At 44.9% G+C, this 25739-nt stretch overlaps 1 protein-coding gene across 3 annotated transcripts in view; it reads right to left on the bottom strand.

Annotated features, from left to right (window-relative positions):
* TPK1 (thiamin pyrophosphokinase 1) overlaps nt 1-24768 on the bottom strand; it is an 881459-nt gene extending 856691 nt beyond the window's left edge. The window contains exon 1 of one of the 3 annotated variants that reach the window (XM_073630451.1): nt 24697-24768. The gene's annotated coding sequence lies outside the window, so the exon portion shown is untranslated. Of the gene's footprint in view, nt 1-24669 lie in introns of all 3 variants that reach the window. The other 2 variants (XM_073630453.1, XM_073630452.1) reach the window with 2 other exon arrangements.
* Nucleotides 24769-25739: the final 971 nt, after the last annotated feature.

The following is a 25739-nucleotide window of genomic DNA, read 5'->3' as shown; positions in this document are numbered from 1 at the left end:
GTTTCTTTTTTTGTTTGTTTTATTTTTACTTCTGTGACCTAGAATCAGCTGAGAGTAGGCCAAAGTCCAGCCTCAGCTGACGTCACACAGACGCTCCAGGCCTCATTGCTAGCTGGCTTAGCCTCTCAATGAGCTACTGAGAGCCTGAGCCAGCTATCCCCCCCCCCCCCCTCACCTCCCATTTACTCACGTCCTTTAAAATATCATGCTGACTGACAACACAGCTCAAGTATGGAATAGAAAAAGACTGTTTCATGTCAGGATTTTTTTTTTTTTTTAGTTTAGACCTCACAGGCTATAGGAAAAACAAATAGGCTTTGGGGAAATAAATAGGCTACATGAAAAAAATGTACTATCTTGGCAAATAAAGTTTGCAGTAAAGTGGAAGTAAACTTCCATCGATTGTCTGTACCTTAAGGTACTGTAAATATCTCCTTAAACATGCACCGTTTAGGAGATATTTACTGCATATGCAGCCAATGAAGTCATCGGCGCATTCTCTCAAAGAACGGCCACCTGTGCTGTTTCTTCAGAGCCCTGTGCCATGAACAGTGGCCCCCCGCGTGCAAGCGCGGGAGTGCCATCACGTGGCTCTGGTGAGTCACACAGCCAGAGCCTGTGGACCCAGAAGGAAGACGAAGGCTTCATTTGCAGGTAAGTTTCACATAATGTGCTAGTATGCTAGCACATTATGCCTTTACTTTGCAGGTCAGGGAAAAAAAAAGGCAGCACTTTACTCTTTAAGACCAACTTTTTTGCCTATAGAAAAGGTTAGAGACATTCTACAATTATAAAAGAGGAACTGAACTCCTTGCAGCAGATCTCTCCCCATTATTGAAGCCCCCAGCAAGTAGAACAGTGAACAGCACAGTAATGACATTACCCAAACTTGCTCCAAATCCCATGAAACTAGCAGTCAGGACCATCACATGCCTTATTCTCAGTGCATAAATACAGTTACTGTTTGATGCTGTAGGCACAAGAGTAACTAGGCATCCTTCCATACCAGAAGTGTTCTGTATTTTCAGGAGGTATTCAAGACAAAGGATAACTTTTTCAGAATGCTGCTTAGGTCCCTTTCACATTGCCGCGACTTGAAAGTTGCGCAATTTTGCCACGATTTCAGGGAATGCCTGTGTAAACTTGAGGTCTATAGACCTCAACTCGCATCAAAGCCGGACCAAAGTAGTACAGGGACTACTTTGAAGTCACACAGATATGAATGGTACACACTGGAAATCATGGGGTATGACTCATCTTGCAAGGTTACAGTCGCAAGACAAGTCACACAAGTGTGAAAGGGGCCTTAGACACAGTTGGCATTTCAAAATTTTCCTGGAATGTAACAAATCTTCACTTTTTGAACTCAGTTTAACATTAAAGAGTAACTCCACTTTTGTCGATAATATAACAATATTTTTTACTTTTTGCTATAATAAATATCCCAAAAATGTTTTTAAAAAACACATTTCTTCCTTAGTTTAGGCCAATATATATTCTTCTGCATATTTTTGGTAAAAAAAAAAAAAATATATTGCAATAAGCGTATATCGACTCTAATGGTGGTGATCTGTGATTTTTAGCAGTACTGCGACATTGCGGTGGACAGATCGGACACTTTAGACACATTTTTTGGACCACTGACATTTAAACAGCAATCAGTGCTATAAAAATGCACTGATTACTGTGTAAATGTAACTTGGCAGGAAAGGGGTTAATACTAGGGGGCGATCAAGGGGTTAAATGTGTTCCCTAGTTAGTGTTTCTAACTGTATGGGGATAGGACTGACTGGGGAGGAGACATATCGTTGTTCCTACTTAGAAGGTACTTAGAACCACTTTGCCGAGGTATATCGGCATGAGCCGGTCGGCAAGTGGCTAATAACATTCATTTACAATATGGCTTGTGTAATAATGCATACACTATATATAATTTTTTTTTTATTTGCCAATTTTTTTCCACAAAAGCGGATTGACCCTTCAAAATATAGGAATGTGTCCTTCTCTTCTAGGTGTACTGCAGTGTACTACCTGATTAAAATTAGACCTTCATGAGGCATCAATGAAAATTACATTATACGTTCCATATATCCCAGAGTGTTCTTGATTCTCAGTGCCATATCTGTCATTTAAATGTACATCTTTATGGCTTGTGTGGCTTGTCAAAAATATCAACTAAATTGATTCCAACATTCAATTCAATCTGAATTATAGTTCTAGGAAGTCTCTGTGGAAATTGATGACAGAGTAATTAGCACTTCACATACTTTACTGAGAGGCAAAAATCATTTTTAAACATTTTATTGGATTTAACATTTTGCGATAACCAAGGACTCCACATATGCAGTAGTGTAACTGCAGCCAAAACTGCAAAAACATTAGTCTGATGCACAATTACAGGAATTACAGCTCCAACCCCAACTTTTTCTTGTCTTGGGTAGAGTAAAGAAGGTGTAGAACCTCTGTAAGATTTTACTGCTCTTTATTTTGGCTCACATCATGGTCATCAAGGCAGGAAATGAGGGGAAATCTTATGCATAGTACAAAGGATCCGAAAATCAGAAGACAAAAACCACTTTTGGATCGATCATACAATAAGCTGATCGTAGTACACAGCTTTCGAGAGCCGATCACGACAGTTCATGAAACAATATTTGAGACAATATAAGAGACAAAACGGGAAAAATTTTCTCGAACGATAGAGCAAAAGATTTGTTCAATCAGTACAGTATTTGTCCCAAAAAAAAAAAATCGGAAGACCAAGCCACGCATGCTCAGAAATGAAAGAATACAATACAATACATTATATCACTTCCGAAGTTGTAGTCTGTTTTACAAGAATTTGCGTAACTTTAGTAACCTCTTCATTTTCGATATAATGCCCCGTGCACACGGTCGGACTTTGTTTGGACATTCCGACAACAAAATCCTAGGATTTTTTCCAACGGATGTTAGCTCAAACTTGTCTTGCATACACACGGTCACACAAAGTTGTCAGAAAATGCGATCGTTCTAAATGTGGTGACGTAAAACATGTACGTTGGGACTATAAACGGGGCAGTGGCCAATAGCTTTCATCTCTTTATTTATTCTGAGCATGCGTGGCACTTTGTCCATCGGATTTGTGTACACACGATCGGAATTTCCAACAACGGATTTTGTTGTCGGAAAATTTTATATCCTGCTCTCAAACTTTGTGTGTCGGAAAATCCGATGGAAAATGTGTGATGGAGCTTACACATGGTCAGAATTTCCGACAACAAGGTCCTATCACACATTTTCCGTCGAAAAATCCGACCGTGTGTACGGGGCATTAGACTAGCATGCAAAATTAAAAAAACGGACGATCATTGATCTGATATTCTCATTGTGTGTACAAGGCTTTATGTAATCTCTTCATTTTCAATATGAGACTAGCATACAAAAAAAAAAAAAAAAAAAAGGAAGATCATTCGTCCAATATTCTCATCGTGTGTATGAGGCTTCAGCCAGTAATATAAACCAGACAGAGGTTCTACTCTAACGTCTCTCCTTGCTATCATAAACTAAGAAAATGTTTTTTCTCGATTATACGTTACAGAGAGGTCACTGTCTTTTATTTATATTCTTTTAGTGATACATATCAGCTTAAAGTATATGTAAACCCCAACAATGAATGTCTCCTATAGGACTGTAAGACCCCTTTCACACTGAGGCGTTTTTCAGGGGCTTTTGGGCTAAAAAAAACACCTGTAAAGCGCCTGAAAAACGCCTCCCCTGCATCCCCAGTGTGAAAACTCAAGTTCACACTGGGGCGGTGCGCTTGCAGAATGTTAGAAAAAGTCCTGCAAACAGCATTTTTTCGGCGGTGGAGAAGCAGTGTATATACCACTCCTGCCCATTAAAATCAATGGGCAGAGCTTTGGCAGCGGCACTTTTAACCCTTTCCTATGCCACTAGCGGGGGGTTAAAAGCGCCCCTTTAGCAGCCGAAAAGCACTGCCATTACAGCAGTAAAGCTAACGCCCCCCCGCCCCATTGTGAAAGTTCCCTTAGGACAGGTTCACACATGCGTCTAGCGGTGTGTTTTCAGTTTTGCAGAAACACACTACGATGCATTTCCTATGGGTCATGTTCACATCTGTGCATTGCAGACATCCCGACCTTCAAAAACTCATTTCAGGGAGGTGACGCTCTGCATTAAAATGTTGCTTGCATTTTTGATGCGTTTCTCCAACAGACACCTCCCAAAAACACAAGCCGCATTAAAAGCATGTAAAAAATGTGTGCCAAAAAAATGCAAACTATACATACAACGCATCAACCACAACCTACATAGGTGTTAGCCTAGTCTTGTTATTCGCTTATGTCAATTTTGATCCATTGGTAAATATACAGTGGGGATGGAAAGTATTCAGACCCCCTTAAATTTTTCACTTTTTGTTATATTGTTATTTTTAATGTCCACACAGCACCCCATATTGACAGAAAAACACAGAATTGTTGACATTTTTGCAGACATTTTTACCATTGAACGCCTTTTGCGGTTGATGCACAGTGCAGTGTACACTTGTGGCCTATTCCTGACATCTCCAAGGTGCCGAGAATGGAGCCGAATGTCAGGAAGAAGCAACTCTTGTGCACATACACATGCATTTCATCATCAGTGGCTGCCCGATGGTTGTAAAGAAATGACAGGAAACCCAGAAGAAGATGGCAGCGGATGAGGCAGCGAGGGATAGCTCTGATCTCTGTGCTGAATGAAAGCAAACAGTCAGGCGAGTCTGTCTTGACATGTAAATATGCTGTGCATACTTGCATATTATGGCACAGTCGCAGAACCACAGTTCCTCTTTAACTACTTCAGAACCAGCCTGTAATACTTCTTCATTACCAGGCTAGTTTTCAGTTTTCAGTGCTGTGATAGTTTGAATGATAATTACTTGCACATACAACTGTGTACCAAATTAATTGTATATAATTTTTAAAGACAGAGTAAGATTTCTTTTGGTGGTAATCCAAGTGGTTGTATAGGCTGAAGGATTTTTTACCTTCATGCATTCTGCCATTGGCTGCTGTCAATCACAGCCAGTGAGGACGGAGCAGGGGGCGGGGCTGAATCGCGCTCTCTGTGTCTTATGAACAGAGAGAGCCAGCTCGGAAGCGAGCATGCACCAGTGTTCCCACAGCAAGCAGCTTGGGGACCCAAGAAGAGGAGGATGGGGTTGCTCTGTGAAAAACCACTGCACAGAGCAGGCAAGTATGACGTTTGTTATTTTTTTTTTTAAATAAAAATCTTTCCTTTACAATCACTTCAATAGCCAATGGGTTTTGATTGTTTACTACTAAAAAGAACTAAGACCAAACATAAAAAAAATATATATATATATATATATTAATTATATATATTCCTCCCTTTTTGTTAAATGAAAAATGTCAGGACAGTATGAAAACCTCTTAACCACGTCAATACAGGGCACTTTTACCCCCTTCCTGCCCAATCCAATTTTCAGCGCTATCACACTTTGAATGGCAATTGCGTGGTCATGCTACACTGTATTCATATTACATTTTTATCATTTATGTCCCACAAATAGAGCTTTCTTTTGGTGGTATTTGATCACCTCTGGGTTTTTTATTTTTTGCTAAACAAATTAAAAAAGAACGAAGTTTTTTAAAAACAAGAAAACGTTTTTCTTAGTTTCTGTTATAAAATATTGTAAAAAAATATTTTTTCTCCTTCACTGACGGGCACTGATGAGGCTGCACTGAAGAGATGGCACTAAAATGTAGCACTAATAGGCTGCACTGACAGGCATTACTGATGGGCACTGATTGGCATCTGCGATGGGCACTGACAAGCATTACTGATGGGCACTGATTGGCATTTTTTATTTGCACTGATTGACATTTGTTGTGGGCACCTCTGATGGGGGCTGCACTGATAATCAATGTGCTGACCCCCCCCTCATCAGGAGAGCCGCTGATCGGCTCTCCTCTGCTCACGTCTTGTCAGCGCAAACAGAGGAAAGCCGATTACCGACATCTCCTTTGATTGGTCACAGCTGATCACGTGGTAAAGAGCCTATGTCATAGGCTCTTTACGGAGACCAGAGATGAGGTGTGTCACAGTGACACACTACACCACCCATCGCCACTCTGAGCACCCATGGGGGTGCGCACAAGCGGCTTATCCTGCTGGACGTCATATGATGCCCAGTCAGGATAACTGATCCCCGCTCGGCCGTCATTCTGCTATAGGCCAGGCGGAATGCAGTTAAAGTGGTTGTAAACCCTCCCTCCTGACTTTTAACTATAAGTAATCCTAGAATAAGGCTTACCTATAAGTAGTGGAAATATCTCCTAAACGTGCTCAGTTTAAGAGATATTTCACTTGTAGTGCGCCGATGATGTAATCGGCGCATGTGCTGTAAAGAAACAGACCTCCGCGCTGTTTCTTCCCAGCGTGTGCCGTTACTGACGGCTCCTGCGCACATGTGCGGGAGTGACATTACGCGGCTCTGGCCAGTCACAGAGCCAGAGTCCGCGGCCCCCGGAAGGAAGAGGGGCGAAGATGGACGCAGCCTGTACAGGGGACAGCAATGGATTCGTTTGCAGGTAAGTGTCACATAATGGGCTAGTATGCGATACAAACAGAGGAAAGCCGATCGGACAGTTTTGACACATTTTTGGGACCAGTGACATTTATATGCTATAAATATACACTGATTACTGTGTAAATGTCACTGGCAGAGACAGGGTTAACACTAGGGGGTGATCAAGAGGTTAACTGTGTGTTCCCTGGGTGTGTTCTAACTGTATGGGGATAGGACTGACTAGGAGAGGAGACAGATCGTTGTTCCTACTTAGTAGGAACAAACAATCTGTATCCTCTCCTCTGACAGGACAGGGATTTGTGTGTTTACACAACTCCCCATATGTACAGGATTTCGCCCAGGAGAGCCATTGTGCCACAGTAAATCTTCGTGAGCCAGTCGGGAACCGGTTAAAGATCAACTAAAGGCTTCTGTATATGCCTAATAAAGTCCTAAATCCATTTACTATGTGATCCTCAGGCCAAATCCTGCTTCATTTGTGTCTCACATGTTCCCCCTTCCAGACACTGCAGCTCACAACGGAAGGATTTCAGTGAGAGGCAGTGCTGTCAATCCAGGAAGCAGTGGGCAGGACTAGGTGTGCTCAGGAGCTGATTGACCTGATATACGAGGTGCGTCCAAGGACACGGTGCGCAATACATCTACAAAGCTTTGGGTAAGTGGAAGATCTGTTCCTGGTTTGTGCTGCACAAGCTGACAGACGAACAGAAAGCAAAACAAATGGAAACCTCTGGAGATTTCAATACCATGTGTGACCAGTAGGTATCCATCCTTATTGTAAACCATCATCACTGGGGATGAGACCTTTGAGAATAAAGCTAATTTGTTTGTTTTCTGTTATCATTCACCAAACTTTTTAGACACACCTCGTAGGTTTGTGAATCAGCAGTGACAATACTAATAGCCGTGTCCCCTGCAACACCTCACTTTAGGGCAAGCACAGCCTACAAGAGCGGCAATGCTGCTCTGAATTCAGAAGTGCAGCACCATTGCCACAACATCTCAGGAAGCTGCATGAGTTGGACTTCAATGGCAAGATCCACAGGTATTTGTGAGACTTTGTAGGGGAACTAAGAAAACAACTGTGAGTGCAGGCACTCTTATAATTATGTGCTGCTGCAAAGAATTGTTATTTCTTTTAATGGGATGACATAGTTCTAATTAAACTTACAGACTGGCTACTGTATATGACCACTCGCTTTTCTCCTTATGTTCTAAGGATATTTAGGCATGTCCTCCAGGAACTGTGCTTCTGTGTGCATGATTGTACACAATGAATCATAGAAAAATGTACAATAAGTATGGTTCTGTACCAGATGCTTGCTGGGACCAATCTGAGAATCACAGAATGTAAACACAGGCTGCAGTTTGTTGCAACTGATCAGAAGCACAGTGTACTCTCAGACACCAATCGCCAGCCATCTGCCCCCAGCCAAATGAAATTAACTAAATGACTGTCTACGTCCATCATAAAGTTATACTTGAAAGGCTTTTTTTTAGTGCAGTGCCATTAATTTGGAATGCCCTCTAATATACCTGGCCAGCCTCACAATGTACACCATCTCTGAACGTTTTCATGTGCTGCACTGAAAAAAAAAAAAATGCTGTGGGTGCTCATTAATTTGCCTCCTGATATTTGGACTGTCTTCCCGCAGCTGGTTCTCCTCATCACTGTGGGTCCCTGACACCACCATTTTGGATATGAGAGACGACTGTGACTTCCTATGGACTCATAGCCATCTCCTCACTGCGCATGTGCGAGATCATTCAGTGCTACGGGACTTGTCTTGTAATCTCCAGGGACGTGTGACAAGTCCTAGGAGGCTGTGGGTAGGGGGCATGCCTAAGAGCATGCCATTCCTACCTAGGTGAAAATTTAGAAAAGTCCAGGGTTTTAAAAAAAAAAAACACCACCTAGGTGGATGCAGTATCGATCCAATGCTGCATCTGTCCCCTGGCCGCTCTGTAGTGAGAACTGAGTGATCAAACACATCTGATCGCTCAGTTCTCCCACTCCACTCTTAGCAGCGAGCCATGACTGTCAGTCAGCGGCTCTCTTCTCCACTGCTCACTGAAGTGCTGGGCTGTGGAGGGGGCGGAAGCGGCTGGCTCAGGCTCTCAGTGGATCGCTGAGAGGGTGAGTCAGGTGCTGGTCCAGGCTTCTTGGCAGATACCGACCATATCCTGAGCCTGGACCGGCCTATGTGGCGTCAGGGGACAGTTGGCTTTAGTCGCTGTAGGCTGAAAACGAATCACAGGAGTGCAGAGCGAACTGCATTCCCGTGATCCATAGGAGAAGTACAGCCAAAAAAAGCTTTGGACATACTTCTCCGTTAGGCTGAGTTCACACTATTGCGAATTGGATGCGGGTTTTCCTTGCATATCAGTAGATTGTGACCGGCTCTCTATGGAGTGAACCCAGCCCTAAAAGCGGAGTTCCACCCAAAAGTGGAACTTCCGCTCGTCGGATTCCTCCCCCCTCCGGTGTCACAATTGCCACCTTTCAGATGGGAGGGGGGTGCAGATACCTGTATAATACAGGTATTTGCACCCACTTTCGGCATAACTATCCGCTGAATCTGCGGGTATTTACACCACTTCCCGTCCACCCCCATTCCCCCCCCCCCGCGCTATATGCTGGGAAACACACGAGTCCCAGAGACAGCAGGGACCATCTGTATTGCGCTGCGTGACTCACGCATGCACAGTAGGGAACTGGGAAGTGAAGCCGCAAGGCTTCACTTCCTGATTCCCTTACCGAAGATGGAGGCGGCAGCACCCAAGGACCGAGAGACTGTTCGGCCTTGGGTGCCGACGTCGCGGGCGCCCTGGACAGGTAAGTGTCCATGTTTTAAAAGTCAGCAGCTGCAGTATGGCTGAGCTCCGCTTTAAGGAAGTGGGATTGGGTACCTGTCAAAAAAAAGGTACTCCCTGTTAAAAAAGTTTAAAATGCAAATGTATAAGGGATGGGGAGTTAAATCAGCAGCACTTTCACTTTTCAACGTAGGTCAGCTTTAAAGCAGTAGTAAACTGCAGTTGCTGAAAAAAAAAAAAGAAAATTCCCTGCAAGGCAATGTCATAATGTGCTAGTATGCATCGCTGAGAGGGCTGAAATCTTCCCCTGGTCTTCCTTCTAGGTTTGCAGCCTCCGGCTACATGAGTAGCTGGGGGTGTGATGACGTCTCTCCCACGCATGCGTGGGGTAGCCGCCGTTTACGGCACGGACTCTGAAGGTCTGGACCTTCAGAGTGCATGCGCCGGTGACGTCACCAGCTGCATGCACTCTGAATATCTCCTAAACAGTGCAAGTTCAGGAGATATACACAGTACCTACAGGTAAGCCTTATTAAAGGCTTACCTGTAGGCATAAGTGGTGTAACAGCGTTTACTACCACTTTAATCAATTCAGCCCCGAAAGAATTTACCCTTCCTGACCAGAGCACTTTTTGGAAACATTGTCATTTATACAGCGATCGGTGCTATAAAAATTCATTGATTACTGTGTAAATTACACTGGCAGGGAAGGGGTTAAACACTAGGGGGCGGTCAAGGGATTAAGTGTGTCCTAGGGAGTGATTCTAACTGGGGGGGGCTACTACTCACATGACAGGGAGCAGTGGAACTATGTCATGTCACTAGGCAGAACGGAGAAATGCCTTGTATACAAAGGCATCTCCCCATTCTTCAGCTCCGTGACATGATCGCGGGCACCCGGCGGACATCAAGTCCGTCGGACCCACAGTCACAGAGCATGCGGCGGGCGGGCGCATGCCCACAATGCGGCAACTTAAAGGAGACGTACCTGTATGCCCATTTGCCCAGCTGTGCCATTGTGCTGACATATATCGTTGTGTGGTAATATATATGAGGCCTCTTGCAGATGAGACATCATTTTTTTAAGTATTCGGCATTTTTTTCCCCAAGCTAAATGCAGCTCATTGTTTTTATTGTACACATAGGCATGGAAACTTGTGCTGCGTATAGATCAGTAAAAAAAAAAAAGGAATCTGTATTGCTGGTCAGTATTTTTATGTGCAAATGTATGCCACCTTCCCTTAATTAGAAAAAGCTTAGCATTTTTATGTGCCAATACACGCAAGTGCTATACAGCCCATCTTCACGTTTTTTTTTGTGCCAGGAATATCTGCCGCTCATACATCACTGTGTGCAAGTATCCAAAGGGCTGGTTTAAACTATCTATAGTGACCTGCATTTTTCTGAATAAATAAATGCATATCACTACTAAGGCAATTCTTTTTTTCTGTGCCCTGTTCACCCCATAACAATTGAGAAACAAAAGTGCGTAGCATGATGTGCTATAATGCGCATTGCACCACTCCCTGCTGGAGCTCACTCTGGCAGCTGCCGTGTGGTAAAACACTGCATTTTACCAGCGGGGATAGTGTGAACAAGGCCTAAAAGTAAGCGATGTCTCATATTTATCTATAGCAATCAAATTCCTCTTTATATTTTCGAGCCTATTCTAGAAAATGGTAAGGGCATATTTACACATGCACAGTGGATCGCTTTTCAGAAAGAACTGCAAGTGTGGCTGAGAGGCATTCAGGAGTGGATATTGCCAACTCCTAAATGCCTTCTTTTTTTTTTTCGACAGTCAAATGGGGTTTATTAGAATATTAGAATATTGCTCAGAAATCTCCTTTAAAATGGTAGTACTGTGCCAGTATTTTTGCAGCACCATCTTGCAAAGCACTGTGGCAGAAGTATACATACTGTACAACCCCATACAGCTGTCTTTGAAGCTCAAAGCTAGGTTTACACTTGAAGTTGGGGCGAGTAGTAAAAACGTGCTTTGAAACGCGTTTTTACCATTCTCCAGTAACCTGAAAAGGCAGTTAAAAGAGGCATACACATGCCACAGCTGTAATGCTTTGCACTGTGGTGTGGTAAAAATGATCCCCTTTTAGGTTCAATAGGTAGTACTGACTGCTGAACGCAACCCTCTCAACTGAATAGGACTGTACTGCAACCACCGCACAACTGCATTGTGGGGTGACCAAAAAAATAAAAACCGGGGGCGTGCATCGCAGCGATCATTGTTGCGGCGTGTCAGTCTGACACACCGCAACTCCGATCTAGGTAAAGAGTCTCTGACAGACTCTTTACCACGTGATCAGCCGCGTCCAATCATGGCTGATCACGATGTAAACCGGAAGAGCCATTCATCAGCTTTTCCTCACTCGCGTCTGTCAGACGCGAGAAGAGGAGAGCGGATCGTCTGCTCTCCTGACAGGGGGGTTCTGTGCTGACTGATTATCAGTGCAGCTCCCCCGAGAATGCCCACACTGGACCACCAGGGATGCCACCATCATCACCAGGAATGCCACATCAGTGCCCACAATGGATGCCAATAAGTGGTCACAATGGGATCACTGATTGGCAGGCATTATTGTTTGGCACTGATTGGCATCCATCAGTACCATCCATTAATGTACATCAGTGCCAGCTATCAGTGCCCATTCATGCCCATCCGTGTCACCTATCAGTGCCCACCTGTGCCGTCTATCAGTGCCCATCCGTGCCGCCTTTCAGTGCCCATCAGTGCCACCTATGGGTACCCATCAGTGCTGCATATCAGTGCCGCCTATCAGTGCCCCATCAGTGCCACCTATTAGTGCCCATCATCAGTGCCACCTCATTGGTGCCACCCCATCAGTGCCACCTTATCAGTGCCCGTCAGTGCAGCCCCATCAGTGCCCATCAGTGAAGGAGAAAACTTACTTATTTACAAAGTTTTGTAACAGAAACAAAAAAATAACTTTTTTTTCAAAATTTTCGGTCTTTTTGTTTATTCGCTTAGCAAAAACTAAAAACCGCAGAGGTGATCAAATACCACCAAAAGAAAGCTCTATTTGAGGGAACAAAATGATAAAAATTTAATTTAGGTACAGTCAGCATGACCACGCAATTGTCATTCAAAGTGCGACAGCGCTGAAAGCTGAAAATTGGTCTGGGCAAGAAGGTGTATAAGTGCCTGGTATTGAAGTGGTTAAATTAAAAAAAAAAAAAAAAAAAAAAGTGGCGAGTAGGTGACATAAGTTGGAAAATTGTCCGATCGAATAATATTGGATGAATTCTCCTGATCGGCTCTCGAAAGCTCTGTGCTAACTAGAGGTCGACCGATATGGGTTTTTCTCTGGCCGATGCCGATGCCGATATTTAGAAATCGCGGTGGCCGATGGCCGATATGTGATGCCGATTTTTTTGGGCCGATATATTTGGCCGATTTTTTTTTCCTTTCTTTTTTCCCTTCATCTCATAAAATCTAACAGTTAGACCCCTTTCACACTGGGGCGTTTTTCAGGCGCTTTTGGGCTAAAAATAGCACCTGTAAAGTGCCTGTAAAACGTCTCCCCTGCAGTCTCAGTGTGAGATCCCGAGTGCTTTCACACTGAGGCGATGCGCTGGCAGGATGTAAAAAAAAGTCCTGCAAACGGCATCTTTGGAGCGGTGTATACTGCTGCTCCACCACTCCTGCCCATTGAAATAAATGCGCACCGCTACCGAAGCGCCTGCAAAGCGTTTTGGCAGCGGCGCTTCAGGGGCGCATTTAACCCCTTCCTCGGCTGCTAGCTGGGTTATAAGCGCCCCGCTAGCAGCCGAATAGCGCCTCTAAAATGACGGTAAAGCGCCGCTAAAACTAGCAGCGTTTTACCATCAACGCATGCCCGCTCCAGTGTGAAAGCAGCCTTAAGTAATACAGAAATTTTTTTTCATTTAAACATTAAACAAAACAAACCTCCAATCAGTTCACTTGTATGTATAATTTAGAAAAAAAACCTAAAAAAACCTAAAAAAAAAAAAAAACCCTATCTTAAATAATAAATACACAAAAACAGGTAATCAAAACTTTTGGACGAAAAAAAATGGGCTAACTTTACTGCTTATTTTTTTTTTTTAATTCATTACTGTATTTTTTTTTTTTAAATTGCGTTTGAAAGACCGCTGCGCAAATACCGTGTGACATAAAATATTGCAACAATCACCATTTTATTCCCTAGGGTCTCTGCTAAAAATATATATATAATGTTTGGGGGTTCTAAGTGATTTTCTAGCAGAAAATACAGGATTTTTACTTGTAAGCAACAAGTGTCAGAAAAGATTTAGTCTTTAAATGGTTAAACTGAAAACTTCTACACACGGAGTTCAGTCTATTGATAAAAAGAACCTGAAAGAGATACAATGTATCTTCTTATCAGACTTGGCAGGCTGCCCAGAGGAGGAGAGAAGACAAACTTCAGACAACTTGCAATTGACTTCTATTACAGAAGTCATTTGCAAGTCACGGCTAAAGTTATAATCGGCCTTTTTTATCAGCACAATCGGCCGATGCCGATTAAGTAAAAAACGCCAAATATCGGCCGATATATCGGCCGGCCGATATATCGGTCGACCTCTAGTGCTAACGATCCGATTATCGCACGATTGCGTAATTTTTCGTCCGATTTTCGGATCGGGTTTATGGGCCATAACTCACATTCATTCATACACAGGATAATTTACACAGGAGCTAAATAACCTACCAGCATGTCTTTGGAGTGTGGGAGGGAACTTCCGCAGGCACAGGGAGAACATGCAAACTGCATACAAGTGGTACCATGGCTAGGATTTGAACTGCCAACCCCAATGCTGCCAGGCAGGAGTGCTGACCACTTAGCCAGTGTGTTGCTCACCACTATTAGAAATTAGCCCTAATGTCTCATTCACATGTTTGTACAGAAGTGTACACCCACAGGAGGGCCATATTTACCTGCACAGGTGCTCTAGGGATTTTGGAAGTTGAGAATTTTGGATCTTTGAGCTACAATACCATACCTCCCAACATTTAGACCCCTTTCACACTGAGGCGCTTTACAGGCGCTACAGCACTAAAAATAGCGCCTGCATAGCGCCTGTAAAGCAGTTTTTTTAACGTCCTGCAAGCACACCACTCCAGTGTGAAAGCACTCGGGCTTTCACACTGGAGAGACAGGAGTGGTGCGCTTGCAGGACGTTAAAAAAACTCCTGCAAAGTGCACATGCGCAGGAGCTCTGTAATGGCTGCTTGACCACGGAGCTCTGCATCACCCCTGCCCCACGAGCCTCACAGCGGGCACAGCGCCGCCCAATTTCGGCCGCCTTCGTCCCATCCGCCACCAATAACCCTCCGGGAGCCTCCCTGGATGTCTGGCCCGGCCGCCAGACGAGACCTCGGGTCGGATTTTGAAAAACTAGGCCGGGACAGGTATACTGAGATAGCCGCCGCCGTCGCCTCCACACAGCCACACGCAGCATCCGGGGAAAGGAAGCTGGAGCAGAGGCAAGTAATAGTACCAGCGATCCTTACATACTCCCAGGTGACCCAGGGAACCCCACCATACCCCCAGGCTCCTTCCCCAGCCTCCACAGAATCTCTTTTTGGCCGCACCATGGATGAATATGCCCTGTCCCTAGCCGGGCCTTCCCCACCATTCCAGCATGCTACTCCTCCCCCCCAGCCTGCCACACAGGGACCCATACTCCCAGCAGGAGGACCTTTTCCTCAAACTTTCTGCCCTCCTGGAGAGAGGACTGGCCAACACAGCCGCACGAATCACAAGAGACATTAAATCTGACTTTGCTAATCAGGATTGAGGCCATAGAAAGTAAACTGGACATGCTGTCTCCCGCACTAATCAAAGCGCAGCCCATATCCAGGTTCTGCAGGACCAGCTTGACACTGCCCTATCCAGGATTGACGACCTTGAAAATAGGTCCAGGAGATACAACCTTAGGATCCGAAGCCTCCCTGAGAATATCACAGATATCCCCGATGCTGTACAAGACCTCATTAAGGAGCTTCTACCCAGCACACCCCCCCCCCCCCACTACTAGTTGGACAGAGCTCATAGGGCCCTAGGACCCCCCAGAAAGGATGGCTCCCTGAGGGATGTCATTGTGAAGCCACACTTCTATGTCATTAAGGAGGAAGTCTTGAGACAATCCCGCCTCAAGCAGCAAGTCACTTGTCGTATCCACTGAATACAAATCTTTGCAGATTTATACCCCTCTACAATCCAAAAAAGGAGAGCTCTTGAACCGCTACTCTCAGTCCTTGCCCAACAGGACATTAAGTACCACTGGACCTTCCCCTTTGCAGTTAAATTCACAATCCAGGGCAAAGCTTATGCCTTCTCCAGCTTACCAGGAGAGACTTTTCCTTCACCTCAAGTTGATCTCGCAGGAAGCACCCATGGATTTCTCTGCGGCACAAGCGAACTCCGCCAAGCGACCATCCCCAACAAGTCCTGTCTCCCCCCTTTGGAACACAGGGAAGACGGCAGGCCCCCATAAGACGGATGATCAAGCCTTCCTTCTCTCCGCCCCCATTCGGGTACCCCACTCTGGGACTGTAGTCCCCGTTGTTGATGGAGCTCCGGGCTTCTAACCTAAGCCGTTGTTAGGATGACCCATTCGTTTTTGCCTTCAGGAAAAACTTCCCCTTTCTTTTTTTTTCCTCTTCTTTGTTATCTTGTTTTGATTCTCCTTTTTCACTGTTCACAAGCGTCCTAAAAGACTGAGCGGAGTTCTCCCTAAAGGGACAGCATGCCCTAGATGACCTTAGGGTCTTGGGCCTCTATTAAGAGACATCAATGTTAGCCAACTCGGCTCCCTTTGGCAGGCCTCCCAATACCCTTCAGGAACTCTCCCGGAGATACCAGGACTTGGTAAGCCATCCTGGCTGGAGATTTCTCGAGAGGCTTACTTCCAAGATCTCCTCGATTGCATTATTACCTTTTCTAAAGTTCCCCCCTTTTTTTTTTGCCAACTGTTACTGTTAGCTGTGCTAATTTATATTTTTGGTCCACATAGATCAGGGATCTTCAAACTACAGCCCTCCAGCTGTTCCGGAACTACACATCCCATGAGGCATTGTAAAACTCTGTCATTCACAGACATGACTAGGCATGATGGGAATTGTAGTTCATGAACAACTGGAGGGCCGTAGTATGAAGACCCTTGACATAGATGCAAGGGTCAGGGGTGACACCTTTGCGCCTCCACCCATCCCTTAGAAGTGGATTTTTGCCTCTGCGGAATGGGTCGTCGGCCCTCACTTAGAGGTTACCGATGTCTTATGTTGGGTATCTGGCAGGACTATTCCTCACCAGATGCCCTCAGTCTTCTCGGAGGACTTTGTTTCAAGTGTTGTTTGTTGCCCTCTTTCTTTCCCTCCCTAACCTCTTTTCTTTCTCGAGCCAGTCAGCAGGTAGTGTATGGCCTAAGACCCTGGACCCGGATCGAGACCAGCCCTACTCTCCTCTATGGCCCCGCTCGAAGAAGACATCAAGGGGAAAGTGACGGTCGCTGCAGTAGCTTTCCACCCCTCTGTCCCAATGACTGACTTAATCCCGACTGGAAAGGATCTCAGGGTAGCCAAACACAATGCTCAGGGGCTGAACTCTCCCAGAAAACGGAGAATAGCTTTTGAAAACTATCACTCCCTGAAAATGGATATCGTCTTGCTCCAAGAGACGCATTTTCCGATTCGATACAACCCCAAATTCCTCCACTCACACTACCCAACATTTTACCTAGCGAATGCAGCAAACAAGACTAAGGGAGTTCTTTTCTCAAAGAACTGCAAATTTAACCACATCTCAACACACAGAGACCCCGAAGGTAGATATATCCTTGTCAAAGGCTCAATCGAAGGCAACATATATTCAATAATCTCGTACTATGCCCCCAATAGAGGTCAAACTAAATTTTTTCAAGCACTCCTTTAAACCCTTCTCCCCTTTGTAGAGGGCGAAGTCATCTTCGGAGGGGACTCAAATGTAGCCTTTGACCAGGGGCTTGACAAGTCTAGACCCTCGAAGAACCAGCTAACATGCCCCACTAAGGCTAGCTTGAACATAGCAAGATCCCTTCATGCCCACGGCCTGGTCGAGATTTGGAGAGAGTTGAACCCCTTGAAAAGAGATTACACCCACTACTCCTCCCCCCACCAATCGTATGCCAGGATAGATCAAATCCTCGTGCCCCCCAACCTTATCTCTTCAATGCACAAGGCAACCATCATTGACATTGCCTAGTCCGTTTCACCTTGCAAAACTCCCTCACTAGAATGTCTGGGACACACTGGCGTCTTAATAAATCCATCCTGAGTGACCCCATCAATACCACAGACATAGAGAACTCCCTAGAGGAATACTTCCTTCTTAACAATGTAGAAAACATCTCCCCAAGGTACTCTGGGCAGCCCATAAAGTAGCTATCAGGGGCAAAATTATCAATATAGCGACCCGACTCAAAAAAGAGAGGCTAATAGACATTAAAAACTTGGAAAACAAATTCGCAGTCCTGAAAATCCAACATAAGAAGTGCCCTTCCAAAACCCTAGCGGAACAACTGGACGCTACCAGACTAGAACTCAATTTGGCTCTCACAGCAAAAGCGGAGAAACATATGGAGCAAAATTCTACCACCAAAAAGACAAAATTGGCTCTAGACTAGCTTCCAAGCTCTCCCCGCGTTTTCACACCCACTCCCCAAGATCAGAGACACAGGACAACCCCCCACAGCCAACCCCAATAAGATACTCTAAGCCTTCCAAGAGTTTTATTCCAAACTCTATAACTTGACCCACACAGACAAAGGCCCCGAGATTTCCAGCTTTATCCGGGATCTCCCAATCCCAACATTCTCGTCTGAACATAGGGACGTTCTGGAGACGGACTTTTCTGTTGAGGAAATAAAGGAGGTCATAAAGAACCTTAGAACAGGTTCAGCCCCTGGACCTGATGGACTTTCTGTACCATACTACAAGGCTTTTGCTGATACACTAGCACCTTTCATGGCAAAAATTTTTAATACAAAGGCTAAAGGTTCTCCTTTAGATCCTCAGCTCAATACCGCCTACATAACAGTAATCCCTAAACCAAACAAGAACCCGGAGGAGGTTGAGAACTATAGATCCATCTCCCTCATAAACAACGACCTCAAGATATTGACAAAAATTCTAGCCTATCGCCTTGCCTCCTTCATTGGTAGATACATTCATAAGGACCAAGTGGGGTTTATCCCAGGCAGACAGGGGCCAGACCAAATCAGGAGGGCCATTGATGTAGTCTCCCTTCTTCAATCGGGTTGGGACGGAGGCCCCAAACAAGAAGGGATGCTTCTATCCCTAGAATTACACAAGGCGTTCGACTCCATCGAATAGCCCTACATATTCACACTCATGGAACAATGGGGCTTCGGTCAACGTTTTAGGCATTTTACACTCCCTTTATTCCACCCCTAAAGCAATGATTCGCCTCCAAGGACACTACTCGAAACCGTTTAGTATTTCCAAGGGCACAAGACAGGGATGCCCCCTTTCCCCCTTAATCTTTGCTATTGCCAATGAGACACTGGCGATAGCCATATGTTCCAACTCCAACATTCGAGGAGTCTCGTGTGGAGCCCAGACCCATAAATGCAGCCTTTTCGCAGACCACATGCTGCTTTTCATAACTTCCCCCATCACATCTCTCCCAAACCTCTGCAAAACCCTAAAAGATTTCACAAAGGTTTCAGGCTTTCGGGTAAACTATGCCAAATCCCACGCCCTCAACATCTCACTAAAACAAGACACAGTAGTTACACTACAGAGCAACTTTGATTTTAGGTAGAAGGACACCTCCTTAGGGATCAATCTCACTGCTAAAATAAATCACCTGTATTCAGCAAACTTCCCACCTACTTATCAGAAGCTTGAGTCGGACCTGAAAAAATTGGGCTAGAGGTGAATTATCCTGGCTAGGTAGAATACATTCCATAAAAATGACATTCCTCCCCCAAATGCTATACTTGTTTAGAGGTATCCCAATTAACATCAGTAAAGACCACCTGCAAGCCCTTCAAAAGGAAAGTAACCAAGTTCATATGGGGGGGAGCAGGGCATAGGTTACCCCAGAACACCCTTTTCAGACTTAAAAAGAATGGGGGCTAGGTCTACCAAGACTGCTTTGGTATTTCCGGGCGGCACAACTTGCTCAACTCTCCACAGTGTATTCCAAATCGGAAAAACCTGACTGGATACAAATTGAGAGACAGGCTGCCCCCACATAAACCTTAGATTACTTACTATGGGTCACCTCAAAGGAACGACCCCCCATACTTTCACCTACCCTCTCGCAATCCCTGACCCTTTGGGACAGGATGAAAACTGAGACCTCCCTAACATCTGAATGCCTCCCCCTAGTCCACATTTTCAACAACCCAGACTTCACCCCTGGTCGAGACATCATATCCTTCAAATGGTGGTTGGACACGGGGTTGTATCGAATCGGACACTTCTTTATGGCCTCGGGACCAATAACACTGAAATTCTGTGAGCGCAGCAGGAGATCCCGACCTCGAAACACTTCAGGCTAAGACAGATTCCAAATTTTGTGGAGAAAGTATTGTAAGGGAAACCCATTCCATACCGCTTCATAGCCTACGAATTATGGTGCGGACAAGCCACGGAACAGAGGGGTGGAATCTCTGTTATCTACCAGTCACTTGCCCAGCGGGCCTACAAAACCCCATTTATGACTGCTTGGGAAAATGATCTTCAAATACAATGGGATCTGGACACACGGCTGACCTCCTTTTCCAGAGCCTACAAGGGGATAAGGAATGTTCCCCTAATTAAAGCTAACCTCAAAGTGATGACCAGATGGTACCTCACCTCCGCCAAATTAGCCCTTATGTATCCCTCCGCGAACCCTCACTGCTTCAGAGGATGCAAAATTGGGGGTTCTATGGCCCACATCTGGTGGGAATGTCCCAAAATTAGGCCTTTCTGGAAAAGAATGTTCAATCTAATCCTAAAAGTGACTGACCATCAGGTCCCAAGAACCCCCGCCGTGGCCCTCCTTAACGCTCCCATTCCTAAGACTCACAAATTCACCCACAATTTAATCAACATTCTATTGGGTGCCAAACTGACAATAGCTAAGGCTTGGAAACAACCCAGGGTTTCCTTTTTAGCTGCCAAATGCAAAATCTCATGGATCATGTCCCAGGAAAAATTGATCAGTGTTTTGCTTGACACAAAAGACCAGTGTGAATCCACCTGGGAGCCCTGGGCCCATCATATGGGCATTTCGCTCCGCCCAGGGATGCCGGCATAACAAACTCGCAACTACTCCCCACGGCCGGCTCGCGCCTTGCTGACTGGCTCTTCCTCTTTTCCCTTTTCTATTCTGTTTCCCCCCCTCCCCTCTTATATACAATATGGCCCTCCACTGCAACCGATACGAACTTATGTACTTGTTACCAGCAGGTAATTGGGTCAAAGGGCACCCCCCTCGAGGTACATAGGCTAGGTACCAAAACTACTGTTGTAAATCACAAAACTCATGGTTTGTCTTTGGTAACGGTCCCACTCCGGGAGCCCAGGGGTGGCTATCCAGGCACAGTATGTTCTCATTAGGGGTGCCGGGATGGTCTCTCCGGGATCCGAGAACAGGTAACATAGTTGGATGAGTTCTCGGCCATGATAGTGGTACCACATTTCGATTCTTGGCCTTATCATATCTCTATTGTTGTTCTCTTCTGTAATATAGAGGCTCGTTTATTGCCTCGTGAGAAACTTGTATTCATTGTTTGTCTATTTGTAAATGGATAAAAATCTTTAAAAGTAAAAAAAAAACCTCCTGCAAGCAGCATCTTTTGAGCGGTGTATACACTGCTCCTGCCCATTGAAATCAATGGGGCAGTGCGGCTATACCGCCGGCATAGCACTGCTGCAGCAGCGCTGTGCAGTGGTTTTAACCCCTTCTCGGCCGCTAGCGGGGCGTAAAAGCGCCCCGCTAGTGGCCGAGTAGCGCCACGAAATTGACGGTAAAGCGCCACTAAAAATAGCGGCGCTATACCGCCCATGCACCCACCACCCCAGTGTGAAAGGGGCCTTAGAGATGGCAATGAGGGACACCTACTAGCAAATGTATGTAGGCATAGAACACGCCTCCTGCCACACCCCCTTAAAGGAGAATTAACCAAAAAAAAATGGTTCATTCCACAAGGTCTTTTTTTTTTAACCACTACTATTCCTTTATATTGGCTTATAAAATGTACAAATGCAGCAATTTAGAATTTGGATGAAAGGTTTAGCAATGGAAAACACTTTTTGAAAGATAAAAAGTGCATTTTTTTATACAATTATATAGATCAGACTAAAATGAGGGACAAATGAGGGGTAAAGAGGGACATTGTGGGCAGTGTTGCCAACCGCCCGTGTTTTTACGGGCAGCCCGTAAAAACGGGGCTATTTTTTCATGCCCGTGGAAATCCGTGAAAAAAAAAACATGCCCGTAAAATATGACGGTCCCGGGCCGGCTCGGAACTGCGCATGCGCAGTTCCGAAGCATGCCGAGAGTCTCCGATCATTCCCGATGATCTCTCTGACACTGCTCACTGCTGCGCCTGCTTACTTGTGTGTCCTGTACCCTCCCCCTTCCTTCCACAGCGCGCCTTATTCGATTCTGCACAGGAGATGCTGGGAGGGGGAGGGGTGAAGTCAGCCTGCAGTTGAATAGGACAGACTGTAGTGTCTTCGGCTTAGCAGAGGAGGGTAAGCTACTGATTAGCTAAATCAATGTCTCCCTATTGCCTTGTGGTCTTAGTGGGCAGGAGGAGGGGGGCAGAGAATGGGCTGTGTACAGTAGATCGTTTTTTGTGTCAGATATTTTAGAGCTTTGTTTCTAAAACTGATTAGGGAGGATTTTTTCTGAGATCTCCCCCAATCTCTAAGTATTACCTGCACTGCTCACCAGTCCAGCCCAGGCACAGCCTCTGCAGTCATCTCCAGAGTTACCACCTCATGTGTCCCCGGCACTACAAATCCCAGCATGCCAGGAGGGGAGGCAGCAGCAGCAATATGATTTAGCTAATTTTCTGATGAAAAGTGCTGCTGTATATTGTGTCTGTAATAGTGTGTGTACTGTTTGCTCATAATACAATTGATTATGTATTGTGCTTGATGGTCTTGAGGTGTTTATTCCTATATTTTTTATCTGTATAAGTAGTAGTGAGCACATTTGGTCTTCTGTATTATATCCGCAGCATCTGACCCTCTCATGTATTATATCCGCAGTCTCTGACCGTCTCCTGTATTATATCCGCAGTCTCTGACCGTCTCCTGTATTATATCCGCAGTCTCTGACCGTCTCCTGTATTATATCCGCAGCCTCTGACCGTCTCCTGTATTATATCCGCAGTCTCTGACCGTCTCCTGTATTATATCCGCAGCATCTGACCGTCTCCTGTATTATATCCGCAGCCTCTGACCGTCTCCTGTATTATATCCGCAGTCTCTGACCGTCTCCTGTATTATATCCGCAGTCTCTGACCGTCTCCTGTATTATATCCGCAGTCTCTGACCGTCTCCTGTATTATATCCGCAGTCTCTGACCGTCTCCTGTATTATATCCGCAGTCTCTGACCGTCTCCTGTATTATATCCGCAGTCTCTGACCGTCTCCTGTATTATATTCGCAGCCTCTGACCGTCTCCTGTATTATACCCGCAGCCTCTGACCGTCTCCTGTATTATATCCGCAGCCTCTGACCGTCTCCTGTATTATATCCGCAGCCTCTGACCGTCTCCTGTAGTATATCCGCAGTCTCTGACCGTCTCCTGTAGTATATCCGCAGCATCTGACCGTCTCCTGTAGTATATCCGCAGCATCTGACCGTCTCCTGTAGTATATCCGCAGTCTCTGACCGTCTCCTGTAGTATATCCGCAGTCTCTGACCGTCTCCTGTAGTATATCCGCAGCATCTGACCGTCTCCTGTAGGATAAAACCCACCCAGAGCCACCAAGCTGGAGCCTTTTGACTGATTCCTACACGGTGCAACTGAGAGGAGGTCAGTGACAGTGCTGTCAGGCCAGTCTGAGGGGGGATCACTGATGTAAGGGGGGAGTGAATACAATAATGTAAGGGGGCACTGATATAAAGGTTTCCACCTATATTAGTAACTCCCCTTACCTTCACTCTATTCACTCTACGGAAGGTGGTCTCTGGTCACCAGAGTGCACCCACATCAGCGTTCCTGGCATTCCCTTTTACATCAGTCAGCAGGATTCCCCCTTACAGTGCAAGGGGGAACTCAATCTGCGGACCCTGATGTAATTGGGAACTCTGATGTAAAGGGAACACAGTGGACTCTGATATAAGGTGGTCTCTGGTCACCAGAGCCCCCCCTCTACATCAGAGTTCCACCTTAGATCATGATTTGCAGCGTTCCCCTTTACATGAGAGTTTTGTTTCACTGTAAGGGGGAATCCTGCAGACTCTGATGTAAGGGGGAACTCTGTGCTGACTGGGTTCTAGTACCCTAACTTAAACACATTGCTAATAGCACTAGATATGTATTCATAGTTTAAATATTGATATTTGCACTGTTTAGCACTGAAAACTGCAATTTTAGGTACTTTTTTGCAATGCCAGTAAAAAAATGCGGCTGCCAGTAAATTTCATGATTATTTGCCAGTAAAAAATTGGTGCTGTTTGTAAATTTTGGTATCCTGCCAGTAAATTTTGCTTCGTAGGGTTGGCAACACTGATTGTGGGTTAGTTACGAAAGGCAAATCCACTTTGCACTACAAGTGCAAAGTACACTTGAAATTGCACTGCAAGCGCAGTCACTTTAGATCCGAGAGGTAGATCTGAAATGAGGGGAAGCTCTGCCGATTTTATTATCCAATCATGTGCAAGCAAAAATGCTGTTTTTTATTTTCCTTGCATGTCCCCCTCAGATCTACAGCGACTGCACTTCCAAGGGCACTTTCAGTTCATTTTCAAATGCACTTTGCACTTGTAGTGCAAAGTGGATTTGCCTTTAGTAAATAAACCCCATTGCTCCAAATCAGGGACAGTCCCTCGAGTAGTCCCTACAGTAGCCGAGTACACACAATACAAGCAACTCCCATTCACTGTCCTCCATGCAGCATCACTATTTAGTATGTACAAGACTTCCCCACATCACTGCAGCATAATGACCAACAGTCTATGTTGCCTTCTATGTGACTGTGTTTGTACACCGCGAGTCACCCACCATCTGTCCCCAGCACTGCACATGTACCTCGTGCTGACCTGCAATCTCTGTCCTGACAGTCTCCTGATAACACTCACTTCCTGGTACCGTAAGTCACCTAAAACAAGGCACGCCGTACATCTCCTAATACATCTGCACCTCCGCTCTGCTAGAGTGAGAACAGCTTTGATGATTTGTTTCCATATTTCTTTTGCTACACTCAGCATTGGTGGTTTCACTTCAGGTTTGTTCTCACAAGATTTGTAATATGTATCATCTATAGATAAGTTCAGAAGGGTGAGGTGCACGTCGGTCAAAGTAACAACTGCAAGCAATCAAGCCCTCCCAAAGGCTTATATTATAGGAAATGAAAAAAAAGGGATTGCTACACAAAAATTGTTTTAATGAAAAATGTAATCAAAACATCCAAAATCTATAGTTCATCACAGTAACAGTTTCGGGCTAATACAGATCGCGTCCTTCTTCAGAACATGGTGCCTATGAATGATCACATACATGGTACGATTTATATAGAATAAATGCATCTGCATTCTATTAATCAACCAGCCTGTCTAGAATCAATTAATCACTGGATCTCAGACACATTATAATAAAGATCCATAATCTATTCTGAAAAAGAAAAGGACCCTGGCACAAAAAAGCAGCATGGTGTGACTGTTTTCCACACTTCACAGAATATATCAAATCGATCAAACTCCTGAATAGTAAAAAATAAAATAATAATAATAATGATATTAATAATAAGCATACTCTATGTGCGCATACATATGTGCGCCCAAAGGTGCAAAATAAAGTGCAATGGATTAAAATTACACACATGATTTATGACCAAAAAAATAACATAACAAAAAAATGAAAAAAATATAATAACCAAAAAGAACAACATTACAGAAATAAATACAGATATCAAAATCTGAATTTAACCCCTTAGGTTGAAGGGTATTAAGCCGATGTATCCAATGAACTTCTCTCTTTTTAAGCTCTAATTCTCTATTACCACCCCGTCTGTTTCTTGAAACCCAATCAATCACCATGAATCTGAGTTGAGAGACTATATGACCCTTATCTAC

The sequence above is a fragment of the Aquarana catesbeiana genome, linkage group LG05 (genome assembly GCF_042186555.1).
Source record: "Aquarana catesbeiana isolate 2022-GZ linkage group LG05, ASM4218655v1, whole genome shotgun sequence".
Lineage (NCBI taxonomy): Eukaryota > Metazoa > Chordata > Amphibia > Anura > Ranidae > Aquarana > Aquarana catesbeiana.
The sequence above is the reverse complement of the archived record's forward strand: the minus strand, read 5'-3'. Positions and strand labels throughout refer to the sequence as shown.